This window comes from Sus scrofa, chromosome 6, assembly GCF_054392235.1.
Source record: "Sus scrofa isolate SSC_HxYL_T2T_F1_AM1 chromosome 6, Sscrofa_HxYL_maternal_Yorkshire_Landrace_v2.0, whole genome shotgun sequence".
NCBI lineage: Eukaryota > Metazoa > Chordata > Mammalia > Artiodactyla > Suidae > Sus > Sus scrofa.
The window spans coordinates 163,242,477-163,270,056 of record NC_139388.1 but is presented as its reverse complement, the minus strand read 5'-3'; the positions used below and the strand labels follow the sequence as shown (position 1 = coordinate 163,270,056).

The window sequence follows — 27,580 nt, the reverse complement described above, 5'->3', positions numbered from 1 at the left end:
GGAGAAAGCCCCCTAAACAACCAGAGGCAGGGCCAGGCCTGCAGCTGCTGAGAGACTGTCACCCTCTTGGAGAAGTGCGCCTGTTGGTGGCAGTGTCTCAGCGGTCTGACCACCACACATCTGCTCTGCTGCTGGCAATTGGATGTGACAGATCAGCCCAAGGGCGTGCGAGCCGATGTGTCTGGGTGTCTGGGAAGAGATGCAGCATTTGCTGGAGGTCGGGGGCGGGGGGGTCGTCTTCTCCTCCTGCACCCTCCCACCCCCTGCCAGGAGCTCAGACCTCCATCTGTGTGGGCCTTGCTCACTCCTAACTCAGCTTGGCAGGTGCTCTGCCGAGGGGAAGCGGGATGAGGGCCTGGCTGTAACCCTGACATATTGTTGTGGCAGGAGATTGATGAGAAGTCCCAGGGTGACTGCATGCGCTCCAGTTCACCGCCTTCAGGAAAGGCTCAAGCTGGTGGAAACAAATGCAGTCATTCCGATTCAGGGACAGGCGTCTTGAGGCCCTTCTCTTCCTTCTTGTGTCATGCCTGGAGTCTTAAATCCTAAATTTTTTTTTCCAAAACCAATTTCTTTCTAAAGTATTGTTGGCCCATTGTCATTTTAGAAACTTGACTCAGAGTTGAGTTTAAGGAGCTGGTGGGGTAACTTCTAGCCCCAGCTCAGAATTGCAAAGACAGTGCATGGTCCCACCATACTTGGTTCCAGAAGGTGGCTTTAATGTTCAGACTCTATCTGAGTGCCGTGCCTGCTACAGTTACGGATAATCATGATGTCACGCTGAGGAATCACGGTGGGATACGGGCTATGCAAAAGCAGACAAACTGACACACACACACATGTTCCTGCGGGTGGATTCAGAATCTAAACAGTCATATTTAGATTTCAGTCATGGCGTGAAACATGAAGAATTCTCTCATGCTAAGTGTGTGTGTATAGGGGGGAAATGGGGGTGTCACTAAAAGTTCTTAAAAAAAAAAAACCCTCTCCCAACAGTGCAAGCAGAGGTAATCAGTAATCTAAAAGGGGGGAAGAAACGGGGAAATAAAGGACTAAAAAATTAGGATATTTTAACTCACAAAGAGAGTGTCACTCCTTCAATAAAGGGTGCAATTACCAGAGGGATGGACCTCCAGTTCTCATTCCTTAATATAGCAAATATTGATCAAGTGCCACCATGTAGCAGATTCCAAGCAATGCCAATTTTTAGAGATAACAGAAATCTCTTAATGCCCGATTCTATTGCTATCCATGTTACAATCACTCACTCACGGATAAGACACAAAAATTAGGAACATTAGATTTGCAAAGGTTAGTATGTTTTTTACTCAGTGATTCAGATCCTCGAACAGACCCTCATAAGGACAAAGCATCTTTTAAATATAATGGAGGAATTCATCATAGAACTAATCCTGGTATTTGACACCACAGTGCATTTCCAATGGGGGCCACACACGCTTCTTCTTCTTCCGTTTTTTCTTTCTAGGGTCGCACCTGTGGCATATGTTAGTTCCCAGGCTAGGGGTCAGATCAGAGCTGCAGCTGCCAGCCTACTGAGCAAGGCCAGGGAACTCGAACCTGCATCTTCATGGATACTCGTCCGTCGGAGTCATGTCTGCTGTGCCACGACGGGAACTCCACCGCATACGCTTTCGAACCAGGGTTAAACGAGAGAGGGGTCCTGCAGAGAGAGATGGGGCCTAGAGCCTGGATAGACGAGGTAGGCAAGGGAGCAAGTGGGCCCGGAAGCAAAGCAAACATGGGCAGGAGAGCAAGGTAGAGGAGCAAACTAACATGAGAGGCTCGCCTTGGGTAAAGTTTCCACGGAACTTTCCAGGGCCTCTGTAAACAGGGGCTGACTTCTGTCCAAACCCCGACCCTGAGACTCAACGGACAGTTCTGTGGCTTCCTAGCTGCATGGCCTTCAGTACATGATTCAGTGCCTCAGTTTCTATCAGTAAAAAGGAGCCTTTCTATGGTCCCGTTGTGAGGACTCTTTGAGCTCATCCACCTGAAGTACCTGACACTGCTCAGAAAGGGTTAGTGAGGATTAATCGGAGGACTGAGTGGTTATGTTTCAGTGTCTGACTACCTAACATCCAGATCTCTTCCTCTCGTGTGGGTCTCAGTGGGAGGCAGGGCTTACCTTACGCGAAAAAGGGGGAAGATGGGCCTGGGGGCAGCCAAATGCTTGCCCCTCCTAGGACTTAGTCCTGCATGAGCCAGACAAAGGTTCAGACCATGTTCGGGATGATTTGTAGAAGCTGGTGGCTGTGAAGAAGGGGTGGCTGGGTCGTGGGACCCTGCGGCTAGTGGGCACGACCCCACCTGCCTGGCCTCCCTAGCTCCTGCCTTGCAGGGTGTTCCCCTTCTGCGAAGTTAGCCAGAGGGCGGTCGTCCTGTGGTTTGCAACCAAGACTCTATGAGGAGCTTGCTCGCTGGCTGGTGTTGTCAACTACCCCTGCTCCCTGAGGGTGGGGAGGGGGAGGGAGCCCCGCTCTCTGCAATCCCCTCAGACTGGGGAGAGATGACAGCCCTAAAACCCACCAAAGAACCCAGGATGACCTCAGAGCCACCCGGCAAGACCCCGGGGCAGAAGTTCCATGGCGGGAGATCTTGGCAGTGCGCTCCGAAGGGCCCAAAGCATCACGGCAGACCCCTCAGGAGGGCAAGCTTGGGAGGAACCACATACTGTACCTCTGAACCTGGAAGGCAGGGGGCTGGGAGGTGGGGGGTGGGGGAGATGAGCAAACATTTACTCAGGACCTAAGCCGTGGCTTTTGGGTTTCTAATCCTTTATTACTAGTTTCCTGCCAACTGCTTCCTTGCAGGGAACATGAGTGTTTTCTGCAAGTGGGGCAAGGGTGTGTTTATCAGTTTGTTGCAAATTACATGGTAAACACCATCCCCCTGGTTGAGGCAGTTACTGAGCCTCTTTGTTAGATTAATAAGATTACAACGATCTGGGCAGACTTTCAAGTGTTTATTTTCAAAACCTTACTTCAGAGGGTGGTAGTAACACAGTACCAGGCTTTTCTGGACTCTGCTGTGTTTCTGCTCTAAGTGTTTATTTCTCTACATATGGGGGGGCATTAATCCTCAACCTCTGACAATTTATAGTCAGTATCCTACAGCCCATTTTTCCATCAAGAACTTAATGTTTATTTTAACACCTCCACGGTTGTTGCCCTCATCCCAATGACTTCTAAAAGAGCCGAATGACTGTTCCTCAGCTTGTAACTATATGCATTTCTGCAAAATCTACTCAAGGTGAAAATCTGTAACACAAAGCCCCCTTTCCCATTGACTTGTATTATTACATTACGGATGTTGCAGATCCTTGGCAAAAACACGCCACCTCTACCCTCAGTGCCGTGGAGGACAGTTCTGGGGGACACGGGCAAGGGGGAAGCTGGGGTGGTGGCTGGGACGGCTCTTCTTGCTGTACTTTGGAACCTCCCATTACAACCTGCCCTCTGGACTCATGGCACAGCACTGTACCCTGCGTGCCAACCAAGTGTGGGGAAGGAAGGGGTGAGTGAAAGCCAGTTCCCCGACACCCTGGGCGGTGTCACACCCCTGGCCCAGGTTGACCCAGTTCCCTCCACCTGTCATGCCCTTACCCCCTCGTCACATCCATCCAGATCCACGCACAGGGCTGCTCTTCTGGAAGTCACCCCTAAACCCTCAGTCTTCCCACATTCCATAGTCATACTGGTCCGGGGTTCCTCACCTGTTTTAGATGTGACTGCCTTCCTGCCTGATTCTCCCATAAGGCCTGTGCTCTCTGGGGACATTTAAAACTCATCTTTCTATCCTCCATGGTGAACTTACAATATACCAAATATTGGGAATTTAGTAAGTGTTGAATGAGTAAATGGATGAATGAATGAAAAAAAAATGAGTATGTAAATGCAGATACAAAGAGAAATTAGCCTTATCTAAAGGAATTTCATACTCATTGGTTTATATGATCCTCATGGCAAGTTAGAAAGGCAGTTAATTACAATTGTTTGAATTTCACAAAGAGGTTAAATGACAACAATCTTATTTTTTAGGGCCACACCCATGGCATATGGAGGTTCCCAGGCTAGGGATCGAATCGGAGCTGCAGCTGCCATTCTAAGCCACAGCCACAGCAACGTAGGATCCGAGCAGTGTCTGCCGCCTACACCACAGCTCACGGCAATGCTGACTCCTTAAACCACTGAGTGAGGCCAGGGATCAAACCCACGTCCTCATGGATGCTAGTTGGGTTCATTAACCACTGAACCACGACGGAAGTGCCATGATAACAATCATAATAGCTCTAATGTCCGAGGACTCACTGCCAGGCACTCAAAAGACAAACAAACAAACAAAAAGCTCTTGTTAATCCTAAAACTATTGTGGAAAGTAAACCACCATCTTTTACAGGTGGGGACTGAGTCTCAGAAACTTGCCTAAAGCCTAAGCAGGATTGAAACCCACATCTTGGGACACCCAAACCTGTTTAGTCCCTGGCAGACAGAGGATGGAGCCGATTCCAGCCAGCCAAAGGGTGCCGCCGCTAACTCTTAAAGGATGAAGTGACGGCCAGTGAGGGACGGAGCCTGGCTCGTGGGACTGACATGGGCAAAGGAAAGGAGGTGGAAGCGATCAGGTCAGGCTTGGAGCCTGGGACCGAGGGACGGTGTGAGGTGTGGGAACGATCAATGCAGGGGGACAGGAGGGACCGAGTCCTAGCAGGCCTCAGATGCCCTGGGGGAAGGTGCTTGGGCGTCCTTTCCTTCCTGGTGGAGCTGACGGGGGTGGGATGAAGACGGCAGGGCCTTTGAGGTGCTCTTCCACGTTAGTGGTGGAAGAAGCTGGAGGCAGCAGGACTAGGTACAGGCTACGGCAATGGTTTGGACAAGCCATAAGGTGACCTTGCACGGGGAGGGGAGTAGAAAGAAAAAGGGGGAGACCGATGGGAGATGTCGAGAGTATTTTCCTCTCCCCGCCGCTGTTCTTAAGCCAAGGACGTTTCTCCAATGAAAACCTTGCCGATCTTCAGCTGGTTCAGCCCCCTGTGCTTTGTCCTTCCTGCTCCCTCCACCTCACTCCCCCCCACCACCACCTGGAGAACATCTTCAAAAGCTTTTCTCAGGAGTTCCTGTCGTGGTGCAGTGGTTACTGAATCTGACTAGGAGCCATGAGGTTGTGGGTTCGATCCGTGGCCTTGCTCAGTGGGTTAAGGCTCTGGCGTTGCCATGAGCTGTGGTATAGGTCGCAGACGAGGCTTGGATCCCGAGTTGTGGCTGTGGCATAGGCCAGTGGCTACAGCTCTGATTAGACCCCTAGGCTGGGAACCTCCATATGCTGTGGGAGCAGCCCTAAAAACACAAAAGACAAAAAAAAAAAAAAACCACAAAAACAAAACCTTTGCTCAGCTAGAACTCCTCCAAAACGTGTTATGTCACGACAAGAGTGACATAACGACATTAATGATCCCATCTTTGTGCCACCTTTATACCTTGTACATAATTCTCTTGGAGAATAAACGTCCATGTAGTTTGTTTACACATCTGCCTTCCTTGGTAGACAGTGAACTCAATGGTTCTGACTATTTTCTCTCTTTTTTTTTTTTTTTTGGCTTCTTAGGGCCGCACCCGCAGCATATGGGGGTTCCCAGGCAAGGGGTCAAACTGGAGCTGTAGCCACTGGCCTACGCCAGAGCCATAGCAACGCCAGATCCTTAACCCTCCAAGTGAGGCCAGGGATCAAACCGGCATCCTCATGGATGCTCGTCAGATTCATTTCCACTAAGCCACAGGGGGAACTCTGGTTTGGACTGTTTCCACCTTTGTGTTCCCCTGCCTAGGGCAACACCTGATCTGTGCTAAGAACCATGTCGAATGAATGAATGAACAAGTGCACACACGCATGCCTGAATGTACAAAGGAGTACATGAGCGAGTGAAGACGTTATCACCTCCCTCTTTTCCAGCCACTCATGACGTTCCGGAGAAGTGAGCTACACCCGTCATTCTCTCTCTGAAGAGGTATTTTGTTTTGAAAAATGCCTTTAATTTTAAGCTTACTTTTTATAAAATTAATGAGAGTCTCATTCAGCAAGTTTGAAACCCCCAAAACAAGCAAAAAGGGCTGGGGGCGGGAAGCGGGGGGAGAAGAAGAGAGAGGGGGAGCCTGGCGAGCCCCTGGCAGGCCGTTGCTCTTTGCCCTGAGCATGGTCAGGAAAAACAAAACACCCAGGCCCGGGGTCCTCTGTTACTGGTGACCTCATACAAAGGTGTTCGTCACCCCTTTCTGCTAGCTCACAAGAGGAGCCACTAGGAAAAGCCTTTGACATGGTGAGAAATGAGGGGAGAGAGACATATTATTCAGCCGGGATGATAAAAGACAACCTCGTGAATGAAGGCTGGCTTCCCACGCTCCCCCAAGAAAAAGATGATTTTAATGTTATATGTTTTCCTTTCACTTGCTAAGACATACATTAATTAGGGAGAAAACGTTTTCCAAAAATATAAACTTAAATCTGTTAATAAGCACAAATTTTCACAGGAAAGCAGGAAGTACATGGAGACTCGCAGCCTAACCCTGGGCAGGAAGCCACCTGCGACTCCAGAGCAGGCGTTCTTCGTAACTGAGGGTGGCGCGCTGTGTGAAATGCTCAATTAAATACCACGAAACATTAGTATGCCTTCAAAAAGTAGTTACAGGCTTCAGTAAGCACATTTTTATCACAAGAACACACAATCTAAAGCCAAAATAGTTCAGCTCAATGTGCCAAAAATATGCTCACCCCATACATTGTTAGAAAGAGCAGTAGAAAAAGAAATCTAAAATTTGCTGCTAATTCATTTGATGGCAGCCAACGTCTCCTATCTTCCTTGGCAAGAGGACTACTTTTCTATGTTGTATTTTGCACACAGAAATCAGCACAGACTGATTTGCATACCAAAAACACACTTGTAAAAGAAACTGTTTGCCTAGAAACCACGGAGAGATGGGGTTGCTGCTGTTGGTTTCTATACACACAACACCCCCAGGCTACTTGCTTTTCATTTCCCTACATGCTGCATTTCCCGCAAAGGGTTATATACTTTATGATGCATTAAAAATTAAAGCAAATACATCCTGCATATAACCAGGAACAACCATAACAATAATAAAATCCAACACAGGCTAAATCTTTCCATGCTTACAGCCTCCAACTTTCTACGAGGGAGCTAGTAATAGTAAGTGCTGTAATATATTGAGCTTTTCTTTTATACCATGCATTCGTGTTTTACACGAATTATTGCTAATTCCATCATCAGTCTTCAAGGTAGCTACTGTGGGTTCCCATTTTCCATATAAGGAAACTGAGGCTTGGGGACGTAAGGTAACTTATCAAAACCACAGAAAGCCAGTGGCCAGGCCAGGTTAGGAAGCCTGGTCTGACTGCTCACCTCTTCCTGCCACCCCTGCCCTCCACTGCCTCTCTCTCTCCCCAGTTTTGCCACGCACCATTTCCGAGGGCTGAGTCTCCCAGTCTGGGGGGATGGGGAGTCATGCTGGGAGCAGTGGACCACAAGCGGTCCTTCTCCTTAGGTCCACCTAAGGGTTTCCTGCCACTTTTCCCGACTGGAACCTGGAAGCAGAAGAGCCAGTCTCAAGGCTCAGAAGGCACCCAATCAACTGGCTCAGTGTCAGACATGGGGTGAATGGGCAATGGCCTGTGATTCAGAGGCTGTGGGGAGGGAGAGGCAAGTTGGCTGCTGCACAAAGAAGGTACATGATAGTTGAGATGCAACGGAACCGTCCCGATGGGTGCCTGTGCACTATCACCAATTCAGTGCCAGCCCAGCTGTATTCTTGGAAACACAGAATGGCATTGTGTGTGCTTAATTATAATGCTACTTACAGAGAATTTATCAGCAGCAGATCAGATGCTTGGTGTGTTTCTTAAGGCAAAAAATTGGTAGTGGCTCTCTGAAATTTGTTCATCTGATGGATCCTTTGGATTTTTCCAGTATGCAGCATTTGAAAGAAAATGGCTTTTTCTGGAAAGCCAGTTGGGTGGGGGTGGGGGGAAGTGCAGAATGAAAAGACTGAAGATGATCTGCAGAAAGGTTTATAAACACGTGCTTTCTTTTAACATGCATCTTTGTGCGTGTTTTTCTCACCTGGTTCCTCTTTTTCAAGGCATGATAGCAAAATTTCAATCGAATCATCTTGTTATCCATGGATCGCCACTGTCCAGCTTCCTGGCCTTGAAACTTCATTATGGATTAGTCACTATTAGAAAGCAGTTTTTCTGACACTTTCAGTAATAAATCCCCTGTGATACAATCTATAGCAGCTCTGCCTCATAGCAATTTCCAGGCTAAAGCAAGTAATGTGACAACAAACTGCTTGGGAGGCAGACAAATCTGGTTTGAATCCTGGTCTTGACACTATGGTTTTACCTTACTTACTTATTTCCTCTCTCTGAGCCTCAGTTTCCGCTTCTGTAAAAAAGGGAAAGGAGGAGTTCCCTTATGGTGCAGCTGTTAAGGATCCAGTGCTGTCCCTGCCGCAGCTCAGGTCTCTGCTAGAGCCGAGGTCTGATGTCTGACCTGGGCGCCACCAAAAAAATAAAAAGGGAAAAGAATATAAAGGCAGATCCTGATTGCCTACTCAACAGCCAGTTGCCTCTTCTTCCTCGGTAACAACAATGACAACAGGACATCTTGGTTTTTGTTCAGGCCTGTGCCTAATCCCCGCAGATGTGTCACACTGATCTAAATCCTCCGTCCTTGCGTCTCTAAGGTCTATAGAAAAGCACGTGACTTATGAGGCAAAGGAGAAATCTGCCAGAAGCTTCTGAGAAAGATTTTCCTCTCTGATCAGACAGACACATGAAGAGAAAGCTCTTTGCCTCTGCCCACCCTGCTTCGTGATCTGGAGGCTGCCTCTGAGACGTGATGTTTGGTGTTGTGACAGCCATGTCTTGAACACAGGGGAGACATCATGGACACACTACAGAGAGCAGAGTAGAAGGACCGAAAGAGCCTAGGTCCTTGGGGACAACTCTGATCTGTTGAACCAACCTTGGTCCACCTGTCTCCAGCTTTCTTGTTAAAAAATCAATGTCTTTATGGTTTAACCTGTAGTATATTAGATTTTGTGTTGTTTGCAGCCAAAAAAAAAAAACCCAAAAAACAAAAACCAATTTATACAAGTAACAAACTCACAAAATAGTTGTAAATAAACGAGACATTGTATGTACTTAGCACAATATTTGGTATGGTAAGTGGTTGCTATAAATATTAGTAGTAACAATATTTATCAGACGTAGATAACGATCTAAAAGAGCAAAAGTTTCAAAACACAACACAGAAAGAAGATGAGTGATTTAGAACAAAAAAAAGCTTCGTATTCTTGGTAAGGATCAGGGGAGATACCAAGGCATAAGACAATGATTACAGCGACAAATCCTCGTATCTGGGAGTAAGACGTAACTACAGCCAGAATGCAGATACCACTGGAGATGAAAGGACTGTGGTTCTTTGCCAGGTTTCCATCCATCCTCTTAAAAACGGACAATCACCCTGTCAGCAGCTCTGATTCATGTCGGAAGACTAACAATTATGTGTATGTGAACTATCAGCCTTGCAAAGGGGCAGAGTTCTTTCAACCCACAGGCTCTTTCCAGAATACCAAATTTTACAAGTATTTTCCGAAAAAAACACGTTTTATTTCTCCATGGCAGGAAAGATAGATATACTGATATACATATATTAAAAATGCAATAATTCAGAAATATCATTTCCTTAGAAATAGCCCACCATGTGGGAATAGTGTGGTAACTCACAGGACTGCATATAGTTGAGACATGGAGTCACCAATTTTTTGAAACGAGCTACTGGAACACAAAGTTAAAAAGCAGTAAAATAACATGTGAAGGGACCTACTTAATTGAAATAATTTCATACAGTAGGTACTCAATAAATAATCTTAGGGTAAACCAGATTTTCTCCTTCACTCTATATTTTAGCAAAAGGGCAAATGAAACAATTTTACACTAACACTAAGGATTAAACACACACATACACTCACATCCATATCCCTTTGTGTCTAGGGTCTCTGTACATCCACCCAAGAACCCTGCACCTTCTATGGCTATTCAACAAGCATTGATTTTAATATCTGATGACCCATGATGCTCTACAAACCCCTAAATTATCAGTCATATTCAGGATATTATAAAAGAAAAATTAACAAGGATTATAAATATAAGGGGATTTTAAAAACCACCAATTCCTGGAGTCCCCATCATGGCACAGTGGTTAACGAATCCGACTAGGAACCATGAGGTTGCGGGTTTGGTCCCTGCCCTTGCTCAGTGGGTTAACAATCCGGCGTTGCCGTGAGCTGTGGTGTAGGTTGCAGATGCAGCTCGGATCCCACGTTGCTGTGGCTCTGGCGTAGGCCAGTGGCTACAGCTCCGATCCGACCCCCTAGCCTGGGAACCTCCATATGCTGCGGGAGCGGCCCAAAGAAATGGCAAAGACAAAAAAAAAAAAAAAAAAAAAAAAACAAAAAACCACCAATTCCTGAATGTTCTGGTTAACTGAGATGTTCTTGGATACTACACACACACCTGCTTTTCACAAATCCATCTGTTCGTCTTTCTTCCTTACAATAGATGGCAAAATTGCTGGTGGCTCAACTCACACTGTGAAGTGATTCTCTGAAATTAATGATCTCTGTCTCACTAAAGACTAAAGATATTTTCATTCCTTAGAGGAAACTTCCGGGCTTCACAACACGGCCGCTTTTTCCCTACTCACCTGTGTGGGATTTAACATGACAATGCCAGAGCCAGCAGTCTACTTTTGGAGCTGTAGTCTCCACTCCATTGAGGGAGATAGAGGGTAAGGGATGTACCTTAAGGAAGAAATAGATATTTAAGGTGCATTTGATAGTATCATAATATTTTTATAACAGCTTTGTTAAGATATAATTCACATAGCATGAAATAACTCAGTGGTTTTTAACTAATACTCATAAAATTGTGCACGCATCACCACTAATTTCACAACACTCCAAAAAGAAACCCTGAGCCCACCAGCAGTCACCTGCATTCCCCCCTACCATCCCTCAACCCCAGCTCCGGTCCCTGGCAACCACTAATCTACTTTCTATGGCTTTGCCTATTCTGGGCATTTCATATAAATGGAATCATACAACATGTGGCTGGTGTCTGGCTTCTTTCACTTAGCATAATGATTTCAAGGTTCATCCAGGTTGCAGCGTGTGTTTTATTCCTTCGTGTTTTTTTTTTTTAATTGCAAACGGTTCTTTATTCTTTTTTAATAGTGAAAATATTTCACTGTGGGGATATACAACATTTTTATCCATCATCAGTTGATGGACATTTTAGGTTGTTTCCACTTTGGGGCCATTATGAATAAAGCTTCTTATGATAGCTTTTTTTTTAAAATTGAGATGAAATTCATTTAACACACAATTAACCACTTAAAAGCCTACAGCTGAGTGGTATTTAGCGTATTCACGATGTTCAACCACCACTTCTCTCAGCTTTCAAAAACTTTTATCACCCAGGGGAAAAAAAAAAAAAAAGAGTCCCTATCCATTAAATAAGTGCTTCCCATTCCCTTCACTCAAGACCGGGAATCACTAATCTGCTTCCTATCTCTATGGATTTGCCTATTTTGATATATTACATAAAACGAATCATACAATATGTAACATTTTATTTTTTTATGGCTTCTTTCACCTAGCATTTTTTTTTTTTTTTTTTGTCTTTTTGCCATTTCTTGGGCCGCTCCTGCAGCATATGGAGGTTCCCAGGCTAGGGACTGAATCGGAGCTGTAGCCGCCAGCCTACACCAGAGCCACAGCAACACGGGATCCAAGCCGCGTCTGCAACCTACACCACAGCTCACGGCAACGCTGGACTGTTAACCCACTGAGCAAGGGCAGGGACCGAACCCGCAACCTCATGGTTCCTAGTCGGATTCGTTAACCACTGCGCCACGACAGGAACTCCAACCTAGCATGTTTTTGAGGTTCATCCAAGTTGTAGCATGTAGCAGTACTTCGTTCCTTTTTATGGTTGCGTAATATTCCTTTGTATGTATATTCCACAATCTGGCTATCCATTGTTGGACGTTTGGGCTGTTTCCACCTTTTGGCTTTTCATGCTACTTTAACATCATCCTAGTAGAGGCTACCATTCTCTCTCCTGCATTAGAGCAACACCATTCCAACTAACCTCCCTCCCTCCACTCCATTTCTTTCCATACACCACACAGGTCATTCCATGCTCAGCGTCCTTTGGGGGTTTCCCAATGGCTCTAAGACCACTCTAAGTTCGAATCTTCAACAAGAACTACAGAGCATGCAGTGACTGTCTTGCTGTCTACCTTTCCTATTTCATTTCACTCACGCTATCTGCAACCAAAAGGCTCCAGCCAAAGTGAACTTCTCCAAGTTCCTCAAAACCATCAGCCTTTCTCTTTCTTCAGGGGAGATGCATGTACTGTGCTCACTGCTGTGTATCTTCTCCTTGCTAGTCTAACTCATACTTATTCTCTAGGTATCATCTCAAATGTCACTTAGATGTACAATCTTACAACATCCTATACTTTTCTTCTTATGGCTGCACCTGCAGCATATGGAAGTTCCCAGGCTAGGATTCAAATAAGAGCTGCAGCTGCTGGCCTACACCGCAGCTACAGCAACACCTGATCTGAGCCACATCTGCAAATTATGCCACAGCTCACAGCAAGGCCCTATCTTTAACTCACTGAGCAAGGCCAGGGATCAAACCGGCATCCTCACAGAGATTGTGTCTGGTCCTTAATTCCCTGAGCCATCATGGAAATTCCATAACACCCTAAAGGTCTTTGCAGCATTTGCACAAGGCAAATTACTTTTCCTACTAGGCATAAGCTCCACAAGAGCAGGGACCATGTGTTCTGCGCCCCATGAAAACCCTTCCGCCTATCACAATGCTAGGCACATGGGAGACGTTGAGCAATAGTGTTATAGACTGGGACATGGCAGAATTACCAAATTTTGGATACTCTCATCACTGAAGGTCTCAAAATATGTTAATTAAAATGGACACGCATACAAACAAACCTTAGTTATAATTACACAGTACCCACTCTATTCACCCACTCATCCAAATAGCAGCATTCAGGAAAAGAAGACAAAGTTTTATAAGTAATATTGAAATTTAAATTTTTTTTCAAACAGTTAGTTCATGACTAAAAAAAAAAATTGCTCTTTAAGACCACATAAAACGAGCATACTATAATTGAACGGTTGTTTATCAAAATGTGATCTGACTAAAGTTATTATTCTTACCTTTGAAAGGATCTAAAGAAAAGCCTTCTAAAGACTTACTGGTACAACAAGGAAAAATACTCATAAATACTTTGATTCTTTCCAATCTTTATCAGTATGGTTTAACATGTAAATATATCCTTTGTTTTTCAAGGTTTTACCTACTCTCTTTATTCACTGCTCAAAGGACAGATCAATGGATGAGATTATAGCTCCCTATCATGAAATTAATTTCATATACTTGAAAAAGCTACTTTTAATCACCACCTGGGGGAAAGGATAAATAGCCTAAGCCAGCTTTTTCAGCTGTAGGAACTAAAGATTAAAGGAAAAAAATTCAAGAATGTGATAGAATAAAGCCTCTTGTTGACACTGCAGCACCACAAGTTTTTTACAAAATTAAAAGCACAGTTTCTATGATCATCAGTCCCTCTGAGGCAGGAGTGAGGCAATGACCTGGTGCCAAAAATGATCTAAACATTAAATTAAATGTATGTAAGTATTTATTTTGCAGTTTGATTACTTCTAAGAGGTTGCCCCATAGATTTTTCATAGTTGAGACACAGTACAAACTTCCCATTAGTGCAAAATTAGGGAAGTTTTATAGTATATACAAACAGGATATTTTAAAAAGTGTATTTTTGAGGTACTATAAAAAGGAATTTTTGAAAAGGATCATCATTGATTATGCCAAGGTGCTGAGCCAGAGTCATGAAGAAAACGTGGGCTCTGATTCAGACTATATCAATTATTAGATATGTGAGCAAGTCACCTAACTTCTGAGTCTGTTTCTTTATACCTAAAGTGCACTACTTTGAGGATTGAGATTATGTGAAAACAAACAAAATGTCTAACAATACCAGACATACACTATGGCTTTTCTAATTCTAAAAGATACACAAGATTTCACAGAGCGATAATTACAGACAAGGTAAAACACTGAACTGAAGGTTAAATTGTTCTTAACACAACACTGTAAATCAACTATACTCTAATTTTAAAAAAAAGTTTAAACTGTTCCAAAGGAATAGTGGCTAGGAAAAAATGCCTCATGACGCTGAAATCAATCATCTTTCTTAAATTACACTTTATTCTTTATTGTTCGCCATCATGGCCCCTCCCTATTTATTCAGACATTTGTAAACCACCATGAACAAAAAAAGGTGAAGAGAAACCTAGAGACTGAATATGAAAACTGCTGACTCTAAGTAAACCCATCCTCTCAACCACATCCATGACAGTAAGAATCACGCCAAACAGTTTTCCTTAGATCACACCTGTCTAAACATACACATCTTACATTACAGAAGATACCTAGTATTGTTGACAGAAAAATCATGAGACACCACAGACCAGAACCAGTGATCTCTTACTAGTCTGAAACACCAACGATTCTGTAGCAATTTCTTAAAGTACATTACAGTAGAAAGTAATTTACATTAAAAAATTGTTGACCAAAGAAACCTCCTACATTTTACAAGGTAACACTAGTCAGAAAAATATTTGTTTTAAATTTTTGCAAAAACAAACCCACGAAATTTAGTGCCTCAAAATTCGTCATTCTCCTCCCTTGAGAGTATTTCTTTTCCATAAACCTGGACACTAACTTCCTAGGGAAAATCCAAGTGTCTTAAGGATGCATAATGATCCTTCTCCTGCATCCTCCCTAACAAAATAGAGGCACTAAATAGAAATTTCATTGCATCTCATTCACAGGCTCTGACTTTTTCCCTCCAAGTTCTTTATTATCCAGTCCAGACAGCTCAAACATATTTAGACACTTTTTAACTTCTGTTAACCACTAAACAGCTTACTATTACAGTTAAAACATTTAACATGTTCTGTTTGTGGGTTTTAACACAAGTTAAAGCAATTATGTAACATTTTGATAAATCATATCAAATAGCATATTGAAATTTATTTCTTATTCTACGAACATCTCTAATTCACAGAATTTCACTAATTTTTTAGTTTCCTCACTCAGAGATGTGAAGGCTACAGAAATGTGAAAATGTGCCTTATAACGTCAATAAATTATATGAACCCCAACTATTGAAAGGATTATTGAAACACCTACCAAACAAATGACATTTGTTACATTAAAAGTGAGATTTTCCTTCCGAAGTAACCAAAACCATTCTTTAACATTCAACCAAAAATTGTTGGAATTCATAGGGTTTTGTGGGTGTGTGCATGTGTTTAAATGTCAGGGTGGTATGATCTTCCTTGGATGTATGGCTGTTGAAAGCTGAGTTGTACAAAAGAAATCTTTAGAGAACAGAGGCTTTTCTTTACATATTTATTCTCTGAGCCTGCCCTTCTTCTCATTTTGGTTTTGCACATTGATCCAATTGTAGCACTTCCTGAGGAGAGCTATGTTCTAATCAGCAACATCAGGAAGAGAATCCGACAAAGCCAAGTGAGAAAATGCAGATCTCCTGTCATGCTCTTTGAAAACAGTGAATGCTTTCCAAGCTATCGGGCGATGTAAGTCACAATTTAACTTCTCATAATTTTTACCTGGAATGGGCATGAACAGGAAATACGGAATGAGTCCTTCATCTATTTCAATAAAGGCACGATTTCTATTCAGATGAACACCATGGAGCAGAACTTTGTTCTCTAGCCCATACAGTTGTGCTGACCTTAAAACCTCATTAGCAGGCTATTCAGAAGTGATGCTTAGATCGTCTAAACCGAATGGTGAATCAAAGGAGACACAATCTAGAGGCACTAAATCACCTAACATTACTTCCTGTTAGGAATTTTTTCCTTATAATTGTTGTAAAGCTACTTAGTTAAAGAAACCATGCCAACTCCCCAAAGATAATGGTTCAAACCCTTAAATGCAAAGGTTGCAATTCTCTTGGATTGCCAAAAAGAAGAAATCAACAACCTAAAACTCGGTCTGCACGTTAAGTCGCCTCTCCGAAAACCGTTAACATCCTACACACTAGCATTGTCAGAACTGCAATCCCCCACTGAATGGAAATACTGGCCAAGGGTGGCCACAGCACACTTACTTACTTACTCTTTTTAGGGATTCTGGTGCTTGAGGGATGGGAGGGCGAGGCAGGTTGACCTTGACGGAGTCGTAGATGAACCACCACAGCGCAGTCAGGGTGCCAATCATGATGATCTGGGCGAAGAGGCCCTTCCACACGCCCCTGAACCCGTTTGCGAAGAACCCTGAAAGCCCTGCGGCTTTTCCCCTTGTTCAGAACGGACACAATGGAATCGGCCGGGTGGGACACGGCGGTGCAGAAGACGCCAGCAGTGTAGCCAGCCATAAGGTCACGGCCAGCTGTTTGGCTTTGGTGCACTGGCTCTGGGGCTTGGGCACCATGTACTCGTAGCGCGCCTCGACCTCACGCTCGAAGCAGGCGTACGAACCCTCAACTTCCAAGGCAGCCAGGACCACATGGACGAAGAACTTGGCGGTGGCCGAGATGGCTGGTTCTTCACTCATAGGCCTTTTCCTGGCCCAGGAGCTGCGCCTAGCGGATCTTGAAGACCTCGTAAAGGCCAAACTTGAAGAGGCCCTGCAAGGAGTAACCCAGGAAGGTTGGGGCTCAGCCCCGGGGCAGGCCACGCAGACCGTCATCCTGCACCGTCACGCCGAAGCCGCTCAGGAAGCCTTTGTACGTGCTGGGGTCCACTTGCACGTGGCACTGCCCCAGGTCCAGGGGCACGATGACAGTCTGCGGCAGCCCGCAGCTCAGTGTCCCGCTCAGGCCGCACAGCAGCAGCTACTTTGAGCAGCTGGGTTTCTCCACGGCCACAGCGGCCAGAGCCGGCCCTTGAATCGGCCTGCTCCTCAGGCCTGTAGGGCTTGGTAACCGCCAGCCTCACACATAGACAGGCTCTGTCTAGCCATACACTTCCCTCGGCCAGAGCTCTTTCCTCCCTCAGGGGCGAGAGGCATTGCGCGTGTGTCTGGTCCCCCCGCAAGGCGAGCCGGACAACCCAACAGTCCCAGGGAGGGGCTGGTCCCGCCAGCGCCCACAAGGCTTCGCTGCGCCCTTGCTCTTCCGACACCTGCGCAGCTCCTACAGGCTGGGCTGCTTTGAGGTCTCAAACCTGCTCTCGAAAGCGTAAGTCGGCTTTCGACTCACCTCATCGCCCCGCCCCTCACCTCAGGACCGCCCTTCGCCCTGCCCTCACACCTGCGGGCCAATGGGCTTCTGGTGACAGCAGGAACCCTGCCCCTCAGCTCTCCTCCACCAATGATCAGTGGCCCCTAGATCTCACCTTGGACGATGGGTAGGGCTCTCCGTGCTCAAAGCGGCTTCTCAGTCCTCTACAAAAACGTTAAAAAAATAAATCAACAAGTACAAACATGAGTAAACACATGAATAGGCAAGTAAATAGATAAGGAGGTGAGTGAGTGGGTGAAGAGTCGCCATGAACCGTTGCCTTCCTGAAAGGTCTTTCTGGAGTTCTCACCCAACTGCTGGCTTATGCAATGTTCATCTCCATGGCCACAGAGAGTTCTGTAAAGGGAATGCGCAGAAAGAACCAGGAACCTGGCGTTGGAGGCCCGGTCCCTTGGCTTCTGGCCTTACCTAACATTCTTATCTTGCAGATGGTTAAGAATCTATCCCCCGGAGTTCCCGTCGTGGCGCAGTGGTTAACGAATCCGACTAGGAACCATGAGGTTGCGGGTTCGATCCCTGCCCTTGCTCAGTGGGTTAACGATCCGGCGTTGCCGTGAGCTGTGGTGTAGGTTGCAGACGCGGCTCGGATCCCGCGTTGCTGTGGCTCTGGCGTAGGCCGGTGGCTACAGCTCCGATTCGACCCCTAGCCTGGGAACCTCCATATGCCGCGGGAGCGGCCCAAGAAATAGCAACAACAACAACAACAAAAAGACAAAAGACAAAAAAAAAAAAAAAAAAAAAAAAAAAAAAAAAAAAAAAGGAGAGAACCCAGTGGGGGGAAGTATTTGTTAAAAAAAAAAAAAAAAAAAAAAAAAAGAATCTATCCCCCAACACCCACACTTAATTCTTAATTTCCCTCCAAGAGTAGTTGCCAAGGCTTAGGAGTCATGGAGGTACGCAGTAAATTCAGAGATGCTGATTATTTTCATTAATTACGGTATAACATACATAAAGTTGACTGAATCCCTGCCGTGATCTTGGAGACTATGAAAGTCAGAAATCCTCTCTCCCCTTCGGGAGCTTGCAGTCTCACTGGCCTGGAAAATAAGAACTAAGTGACTCCACGTGTAAATCAGTACCATCTATTCATTCATTCACTCATTGTCAGTGTGCTGCACCCTATGTAGGGTTAGGGATACAGCAAAGAGCCACACATATTCCTGCTTACTTCTAAATGAGGAGATTAAAAAAATCAGTATCATGTGATGTATTATAACAGAAGTTTGAATACAGTTCTGGATGAACAATGAAGGTTGAGCAGGAATCTGTTATATAAAGAAGAAAGGAGGAGTTCCCGTCGTGGCGAAGTGGTTAACGAATCCAACTAGGAACCATGAGGTTGCGGGTTCGGTCCCTGCCCTTGCTCAGTGGGTTAACGATCCAGCGTTGCTGTGAGCTGTGGTGTAGGTTGCAGACGCGGCTCGGATCCCGCGTTGCTGTGGCTCTGGCGTAGGCCGGTGGCTACAGCTTCAATTCAACCCCTAGCCTGGGAACCTCCATATGCAGCGGGAGCGGCCCAAGAAATAGCAACAACAACAACAACAAAAAGACAAAAGACAAAAAAAAAAAAAAGAAGAAGAAAGGAAAGGAAATCCCAGGTTAAGGCAAATGTGAGTGCATGAATTATTGAAGGGAGGTGAGTAATTGAGCATGGTGGAAACCAGTAAGGGTTGAGACTGGAAAACTAGAATTAGGTCAAATTAGGGAAAGCCTTAATGCCTGTTGCAGTACTTTGACTTTTATCCTGAAGGAGAGGCCGGTGTTTCTCAGAAGTGTGATCCCTAGACCATTCTACATCAGAATCACCTGGATTGCTTCATTTAAATCCTTGAGAGTTCCCTGGTGGCACAGCAGGTTAAGGATCTGTGTTGTCACTGCTGTGGCTTTGGTCATTTCTGTGGCATGGGTTCAACCCCTCACCTGGGAACTTCCACATGCCTCAGATGCGGCCAAAAAATAAAATAAAAAATAAAATCCTTGATCACACCCTGGACCTTCTGAATGAGAATCTGAGGGTAGGATTATGCAATTTTAATAAGCTCTGTTGGGTGGATTCCTCATTAAACTTCACAAAAGTTTGAAAATCACTGTATGTGGATGGTGGTAAGTCAAGAATTTTTAAAAGTTTCTCTGATGAAGAATTCAGCATTTGGAGTTCCCACTATGGCTCAGTGGGTTGAGGATCTGGCATTGCTATAGCTATGGCTTGGATCTGACCCCTGGCACAGGAACTTCCATATGCCATAAAGAATTCAGTACTTAATATCCTAAACTGGATGTGTACACAACTCTGAAAATTCATCCAGTTGTACACTACAGATTAGTGCTCACTACACACTTTATGCATGTTTTACCATAATTAAAAGAAAAAACTAGCTGGTATAAAATTCTAACCACAGGAGTTCCCACTGTGGTGCAGCGGAAACTAATGTGACTAGTAACCATGAGAATGCCAGTATGATCCCTGACCTCACTCAGTGGATTAAGGATCCGAAGTTGCCATGAGTTGTGGTATAGGTCGAAAACATGGCTTGGATCCAGAATTGCTGTGGCTGTGGTGTAAGCCAGCAGCTGTACCTCTGATTTGACCCCTAGAATGGGAACGTCCATATGCCACAGGTATGGCCCTAAAAAGCCAAAAAAAAAAAAAAAAAAAATTCTAACCACAAACTAGGGATGATGGCCAGAGAAAGAACAAAAGCAAATACAAGACTTCTCAATCAACAAGTCTATTGAACTTTTACTGAATGCCTTTCCTTACTGTAGTCTCATACCAGCGTTAATTAATTAAAAGAGGGCATTAGACTGAGCTGCCTTGGCAACTTATGTAAGGAAACTAACCAACTAGGCCGTCTGTGATTGGTTTTGATTTTCCAAATAAGGCAAATACACGGAGTTCCCGTCGTGGCGCAGTGGTTAACGAATCCGACTAGGAACCATGAGGTTGCGGGTTCGGTCCCTGCCCTTGCTCAGTGGGTTAACGATCCGGCGTTGCCGTGAGCTGTGGTGTAGGTTGCAGACGCGGCTTGGATCCTGCGTTGCTGTGGCTCTGGCATAGGCCGGTGGCTACAGCTCCGATTCAACCCCTAGCCTGGGAACCTCCATATGCCGCTTGAGCGGCCCAAGAAATAGCAACAACAACAACAAAAAAAAGACAAAAAAAAAAAAAAATAAGGCAAATACTTACACTATAATCAATCACATAATTTCCTTGCTTTGCTTCAGCATCTCTATAAAAATCTTTTCCCTGCCTCCTGTTACTGGAGTACTTCTATCTACTTCCTCTTTGGTGCTGCCAGACAATCCTGATTGGAATCCATTTTTGATTAAATAAACTCTTATTTGATATGCCTCAGTTTATCTTTTTAAAAAATATTTTTTCTTTTTATGGCCGCACCTGCGGCACACAGAAGGTCCTGTGTTAGAGGTCAAGTCCGAGCCACGGCAGCAGGCCTATGCCACAACTTGTGGCAACTCTGGATCCTGAACCCAATAATGGAGGCCAGGGACCGAACCCGCATCCCCTCAGACACTATGTCAGGTCCTTAACTTGCTGATCCACAACAGGAACTCATGTCTTTTAACACCAGCAATTTCAATATAAAAAGAAGACTCTTTCCTTGATTCATAAGAGCACAGTGAAGCTTACAATATCACATGCTGACTACATCAGGGCATCCCAAAGTATGTTCCTGGGAATATTGGACCAGTTGGAGAAGGCCAGGGCTCCAAGAACTTTGAGGGGCATTTCATACAAGAGCGTTCATTCTCAACTGTGGTGGTATCATCCTCAAGGGGTGAAACTTGGTTCTCAAGAGACAAAAAAATCTTAGTACAGTGGTTTGTGACCTTCCAAAACTCAGCTCTACCCAACACAATCTTATTCCTTGTTATTTAATTTCCAGTTTGGGGGAGGAGAGCAGGGAGAGTCAGGGGGATAGAAAAGGGGCATTCGGGGGAAAAAAGTCTAAAAAGGCTCCTGGGGAGGGGGGCCAATAATGAATAAAATGCTAAAGAACACAAGAGCCTCCTCTTGCAGATTCTCTTATTAAAGAGAAGTTTCATAGTAAAGAACTGTTAACTTTGTTAATTTAGGGTTTGTGAACCTTACTGCATCTCAGAACCCCTTTTTTCTATTATGCGTATTCACATTTCACAGACAGAGTCTTCCATGGAGTATATTTTGGGAAATGCTGGGCTCTATCAAAAAATGAAGTTTAGAGAAAATAAGGAGTAAAGAGGATTAGAGTAATAATAGCAGCTACTCGTTACTTAGGCCTCTGTTTCCTAAAGATATGACTTGTATGTTTTGCTAACATGTAATATAGGTCGCCAGCTATCTTATGAAAACCAAGGTTAAATCAACTTATTTGTAGGAGATACTCATTCTTTACCATTAAAATATTTCTAAAGAAAATGTACAAGTGAAAAAAAACCAAACTAGGAATTTTTAGGACTAGAATTTTTTCAGACAATTCTTAGTTCCATAACTAAGCCCTAAAGTTAGAAATAAGTAGCAGAAACGAATCTGACTAGCATCCATGAGAACGTAGGTTCGATCCCTGGCCTTGCTCAGTGGGTTAAGGATCTGGCATTGTGGTGAGCTGTAGTGTAGGTCACAGATGCAGCTCAGATCCTGCATTGCTGTGGCCATGGCTGCGGCGTAGACCAACAGCTACAGCTCTGATTCAACCCCTAGCCTGGGAACCCTCACATGATATGGGTGTGGCCTTAAAAAGACAGAAAAAAAAATTTCTTGAAATTACAGAACACATGACCACTTTTTTTTTTTTTTTGTCTTTTTAGGGCTGCACCTGCATCATATGGAGGTTCTTGGGCTAGGGGTCACAGCTGCCGGCCTATGCCACAGCCACAGCAACGCCAGATCCAAGCCTTATCTGCGACCTACACCACAGCTCACAGCAATGTCAGATCCTTATGGATGCTGAGCAAGGCCAGGGATCGAACCTGCATCCACATGGATGCTAGTTGCGTTTGTTAACCACTGAGCCACAACAGAAACTCCAACCACCACTCTTAAGTTTCTCTCCTTGGTACTTATGTAATGTAGGGCAACATTACATTACGTACATTATGTAATGTAGGGCAGCTTATGCCACAGCTGTGCAATGCCAGATCCTTAACCCACTGCACTGGGCTGGGGATCGAACCCATGTGGCAGCAGTCACCTGAGCTGCTGCAGTCAGGTTCTTAAGCCACTGCACCACAGCGGGAACTCCAGCAAACCCTTTTTGAGTACCTGCTCTTTGCCAGAGCAGAATTTCTAATTCTTACAACTGCACAAAATAGATATTCTTTCTGTTATAGATAAGAGTGGCAGACATCGTTGTCTACCCAAAGCCTGTTCCTCCTTGCTACAGAACCTCTGTTCAGGCATCTGGCAGATATTCTTTGATCGCCACGTCATATTTGCTCATTTTCTTCTCATGACATTTTAACTTGCACGTAGGGTATTTGATTTTCAGCCATAAATATGTAGGCCCATTAATTGTTTTTCCACTGTAATTACACAAATACATACCTGTGCAGCATGTCCTTACCCCTTTATGTAGGTCTTTCTACTTTCCTCTGCCAGTTCAGATTGTTTTTCAGAATCCAGGGCAAAGTGTGGATGCCATAAAACTTTCCCTTATTAATCCTCCTCCTTTGTTTGTTTTTTTTAACTTATTTTGTATTGTTATTTCCCCCAACACACTTTTTATTCCCACTGTACAGCATGGAGACCCAGTTACACATACATGTATACATAATTTTTTCTCCCATTGTCCTGCTGCGGTGTAAATATCTAGACATAGTTTTCAGTGCTAACTCCTTTGTGTTTTTCTGGTAATTCCTGTTTAAGCAATTTGCCACAGCCTCATTTATATTTAATCTGGACTGGTAAATTAAAAAAAAAACTGTATAGGAAATACTTCAGACAAGATTGTAAGAACACTGCTTACTTTATGTATCAGCTCATGGTTCAGGGTCCTAGCCAGTCTCCATGGGCACTGGCCAACTCACTTCTCAGTGAGCATGAACTGGAGCAGTGGAATTATTTTCTTAGCTTTAACATATACAGTAAACTTAAGCAGGAAACTTCATCCCCCATCGTGAATCTCTATAGCCATTATAAGTAAGTTTGGAGAATACAGTTTTTGGTATGTTATTTTTTTTAAAAGCACATGAAGGACATTGAAATTAATAAACTTAGGTTCCTTGGAACTGAATGAGAAGGAGAATTCAGTGTTTATTAAGCACTATTATATGTAAGACATGATGTACAGTGGGAGAAAGTCACATGCTTTGGGCAGAAATAAATTCTGAGTTCACCTTTTTTTCTAGCTGTGTGACCCTAGACAAATTATTTAGCCTCTTTCTGAGCTTCATTTACTGATTTTTAACATCTATAATTAGGACTAATTATAACCTTTTAGAGTTGTTATAAGAAGAGATAATGCACACAAAATACCTAGCCCGGTGCCCTGTACATTAATGAGCACCCCGTGAATGTCAATTCTACTACTCGCCGCCCCCCCTTTTCCAGCCCTCCTTAATCCTCTCAGAACCCATGTGTCTGGGATGCCACAGTCTCCGCTCTTTCCCCTCCACTAGAGTGAATGATTTAGTCAGTTAACTAAATTCCAACTGACTTAGAAGATCTGGGGCAGGAACTGAAGAAATCCTAAGTGGCAGAAATGTGAACTTCTCTGACAATGCCCCAGGGTGTGTCACAGCATAAAACAAGCAGGACAGAGACTGCTCATCCGTGGCATTAGCAGCCAGGGCCAAGAGAGGAACAGGACAGACAACCTGGTAGCCTTCCTCCTTCTCCATTTGGACCCTTCTAGCCAGGCCTCCAACGGGTCCCAGTTCATCTCAGCCTTTCCTGGTTGCAGCACTGAAAGTCCAGTGTCGCCAGTACCCTCTCCATTCCAGGCAAATCAGGGCAGTTGGTCACTGTACTGACAGAGGAGTCTGAGCTGTGCCTACAGCTTCTAGCCACTGCCAGTGTGCTGCAGTATAAGAATCACTGGCCTTGGAGCCAGGCACATCTGGGCCCAAATCCTTGCTCATTCCATCTCTAGCTATGAATCTTGTAAAAATTAGCTTTTTTTTTTTCCTTTTCATGGCCATACTTGTGGCATATTGCCTGACTAGCGTTCAAATTGGAACTGTAGCCGCCAGCCTACACCACAGCCACAGCAACAATGGATCCAAGCTGCATCTTCGACCTACACCACAGTTTGAGGCAACTTGGGATCCTTAACCCACTAAGTGAGGCCAGGGGTCAAACCCGCATCCTCATGGACACCACGTCGTGTTCTTAACCTGATGGGCCACAAGAGGAACTCCAAAGTTATCTTTTTTGAGTTTCCATACATATAAATATCACCCTATTCTTTCCTGAATTTGTAATGAACTTGATATTATTATTAAATTAAATGCTAGCACAGTGCTTGCAATGTTATAGGCTCTTAGTGAATGTTAGTTCTTTCCTACGTGCCTTCTATACACTTAAGGTTTCATTATCCTCTGGGGGTACCAAGAATCCATGATTCAAGGAAGGGAGGTGGCCACTGGACAGCAGGGGGCACTGCTGCCACTATTCCTCTCTTTCTACTCCCTTCTCTGCACCCCTCATTCTCACACCAAAGCAATGAAGCTTTAGTAAACCACTGATCAAAGATGGCTAAACTCTAAACCCACACTTGGTTTTAACTTATCTAAATGTGTCCCACATGCCTGCAATAATGTTTGGGGTGTATCTGGACCATTTTAAATCTTGTACATTTAATTTATAATCCTTCCCACTCCAGGAGGTTTGTGATGTGCCAGGGGGTCAAATGTTTATTCTTAGAATTATTTAACCCCAATCAACTAATTATTCTGATGAATTGTATACTTTTCCCCCTTTTCTGCTTGACCAGATTGGAAAGAATGACAGGCATTTAACTGAGATTTATTTGTAAAACTCCGACTGATTGGGAATTACGGAGTTCTTTAAACTGTCTCTTAAAATAAATATTTCTGATTTATCTGGCAAGTTAAAAGGGAAAAAGCAACAATCTCCAAATTCATTAAACTAAGACAGTCTAACCATGTTTAAAGAAAATGCTGTGGGAGGTAATAATCCCTATATGTTTAGAAGAAAATTGTTCTTAACAATCTTCATGTCTTTTTTTTTTTTTTTATCTGTTTAAGGAAATATTTGGGCAAAGCAACATTTGTGCTCCTAGTGGTAATCACTGTTTACTAGCGGTGGGTTCTGGGGGGGAAGTACATACATCAAATACTTTTTAATTAACTTTCCAGAGCTCTTGACAGTTTAATGTCCAAAGGACTCTGCTGATCGAGCAGCATGTAAATAATCCACCTGTGCCCTCTGATCAGGATCTTAGGAGCATCCAAGGGACTAGGTATTACGGCAACAGTGTGGCCTTAGTATATAATGAAACCCTTTTTCCTTCCTCATTTACATCACGTTTTATTGTAATTTATACCTAACAAGATAGACATGAAAATATTCTGATGAAAATAACATCAGTGCACTTGAAGATTCAAAATGCAAACTAGAATTTTATTAGACTCATGGCTAATGTATTCTAGACCCTGTGCTGGACATTCTGAGTGTCTTACCTCATTAATCCTGCAAAAATCAGAGATCTTACTTTATAGTTAAAGTAACTGAAATAACTAATCAATGGTAGTGATTAAGATATAGACTTGGAGGCTCTTCATACCTGTTTCTGACATTTCCTATAAACTTGGGCTAAGAAATTTCTTAATTCCTCCAAGCTTCAGTTTGATCATTTGTCAAATGGACGATATAAAAGTATCTTCCTTATAGATGTTGTGGTTTAAATGAGACTACATTTTGCCTTTTGTGCCTTTTGCAAAACTATAAGCATTAGTTAAATCTTTTTTTTGGGGGGGGGTAGTGCTGTGCCCAAGACATGTGGACACGTCCAGGCCAGGGATCAAACCCACGTTACAGCAGCGACCTGAGTTGCTGCAGTGACAATGCCAGATCCTTAATCCACTGTACCACAGAGGAAGCCCCAAATCCTAATATCATTAACTGGGATAAGTGTGGGACACTTTGGAATTTGCAGCGATTATACAAATATTATTATTATTGCTACGACTCCTGAGGTGCAAAGAAGTTAAGTGAGCCAAGGTAACACAGCTAAGGAGTAGTAATCTGGTTCTCAACCCAGTTTGCCCGTCTCTAGAGCAGTATTTTTCACCATCTGTTTATAGTTACAATATGGACTGAATTTGTTCTGACTCTCTACATAAAATGAAAAGGTCTCTTGAAAGAGAAATTTCTGATATCTGCTTGCCATTCTCATAGAAGCAGAATTCAGGGAAAAATTCTGAGTGTCTTTTTTTTTTTTTTTTCATTTTTTTTATTACTCAAATGTGGGTGTCTTTTTGTTTGTTTTTAAGACGAACAGGAATTTACTGTTCTAAGAAACTAGACAAGGAACATACATAGAGAAAGGAAAGTTAAATTTAATTTTCTTTGCTCCTTTTTCTCTGTTTTTAAAATTGAAGTATAGTTAATTTACAATGTTGTGTTAGTTTCTGGTGTATCCTTTGTTCTTTTTGACTCTGATTTTTCTAGGGAATGGTGCCCTGGATATATTGGTGTTAAATTCACACATAAATCAAATCTGCATTTTAACAAAGGACAGTGGCATTAAGGCTGTTAGCTCCTTTTAACAATGTATTTTATAGGGACATAAATTTGAAAGTGTGTGTGTGTGTAAAAATACTTTTCCCCCCCCATCAAATTAGCAAGTAAAAACAAAACGTCAGTGCTATGAGGTCTAACTCAGCTAGCAATGCCACTGTGAGCCTGCCCTGTCCGCCAGATGTTATATGTCTCATCTGCTCCACAGAATTGTTTGTTCCAGTCTTTATCTACACAATCTCTTCAGCTGCTTTCTGTTTGATTTCATCCCATTCTCCTTTTCTCTGACTCTTTTGTCTCCTCTACTTGCTGCCTATCCTGTTTGAGATTCCTGGGAGAAGTCATACGAATCCGTCAACAGGGACCCAGGAGTAGGAGGAATAACCCTGTCTAGCATA

At 43.9% G+C, this 27,580-nt stretch overlaps 1 pseudogene across 1 annotated transcript; it reads right to left on the bottom strand.

Annotated features, from left to right (window-relative positions):
* Positions 1–15,694: 15,694 nt before the first annotated feature.
* LOC100515900 (solute carrier family 25 member 3-like) lies at positions 15,695–17,435 on the bottom strand (annotated as a pseudogene). The gene is made up of 2 exons (XR_014808321.1): positions 16,357–17,435; positions 15,695–15,845 (listed from the first exon to the last, which is right to left on the bottom strand). The product of XR_014808321.1 is annotated as a solute carrier family 25 member 3-like (transcript).
* Between the last annotated feature and the right edge of the window lie 10,145 nt (positions 17,436–27,580).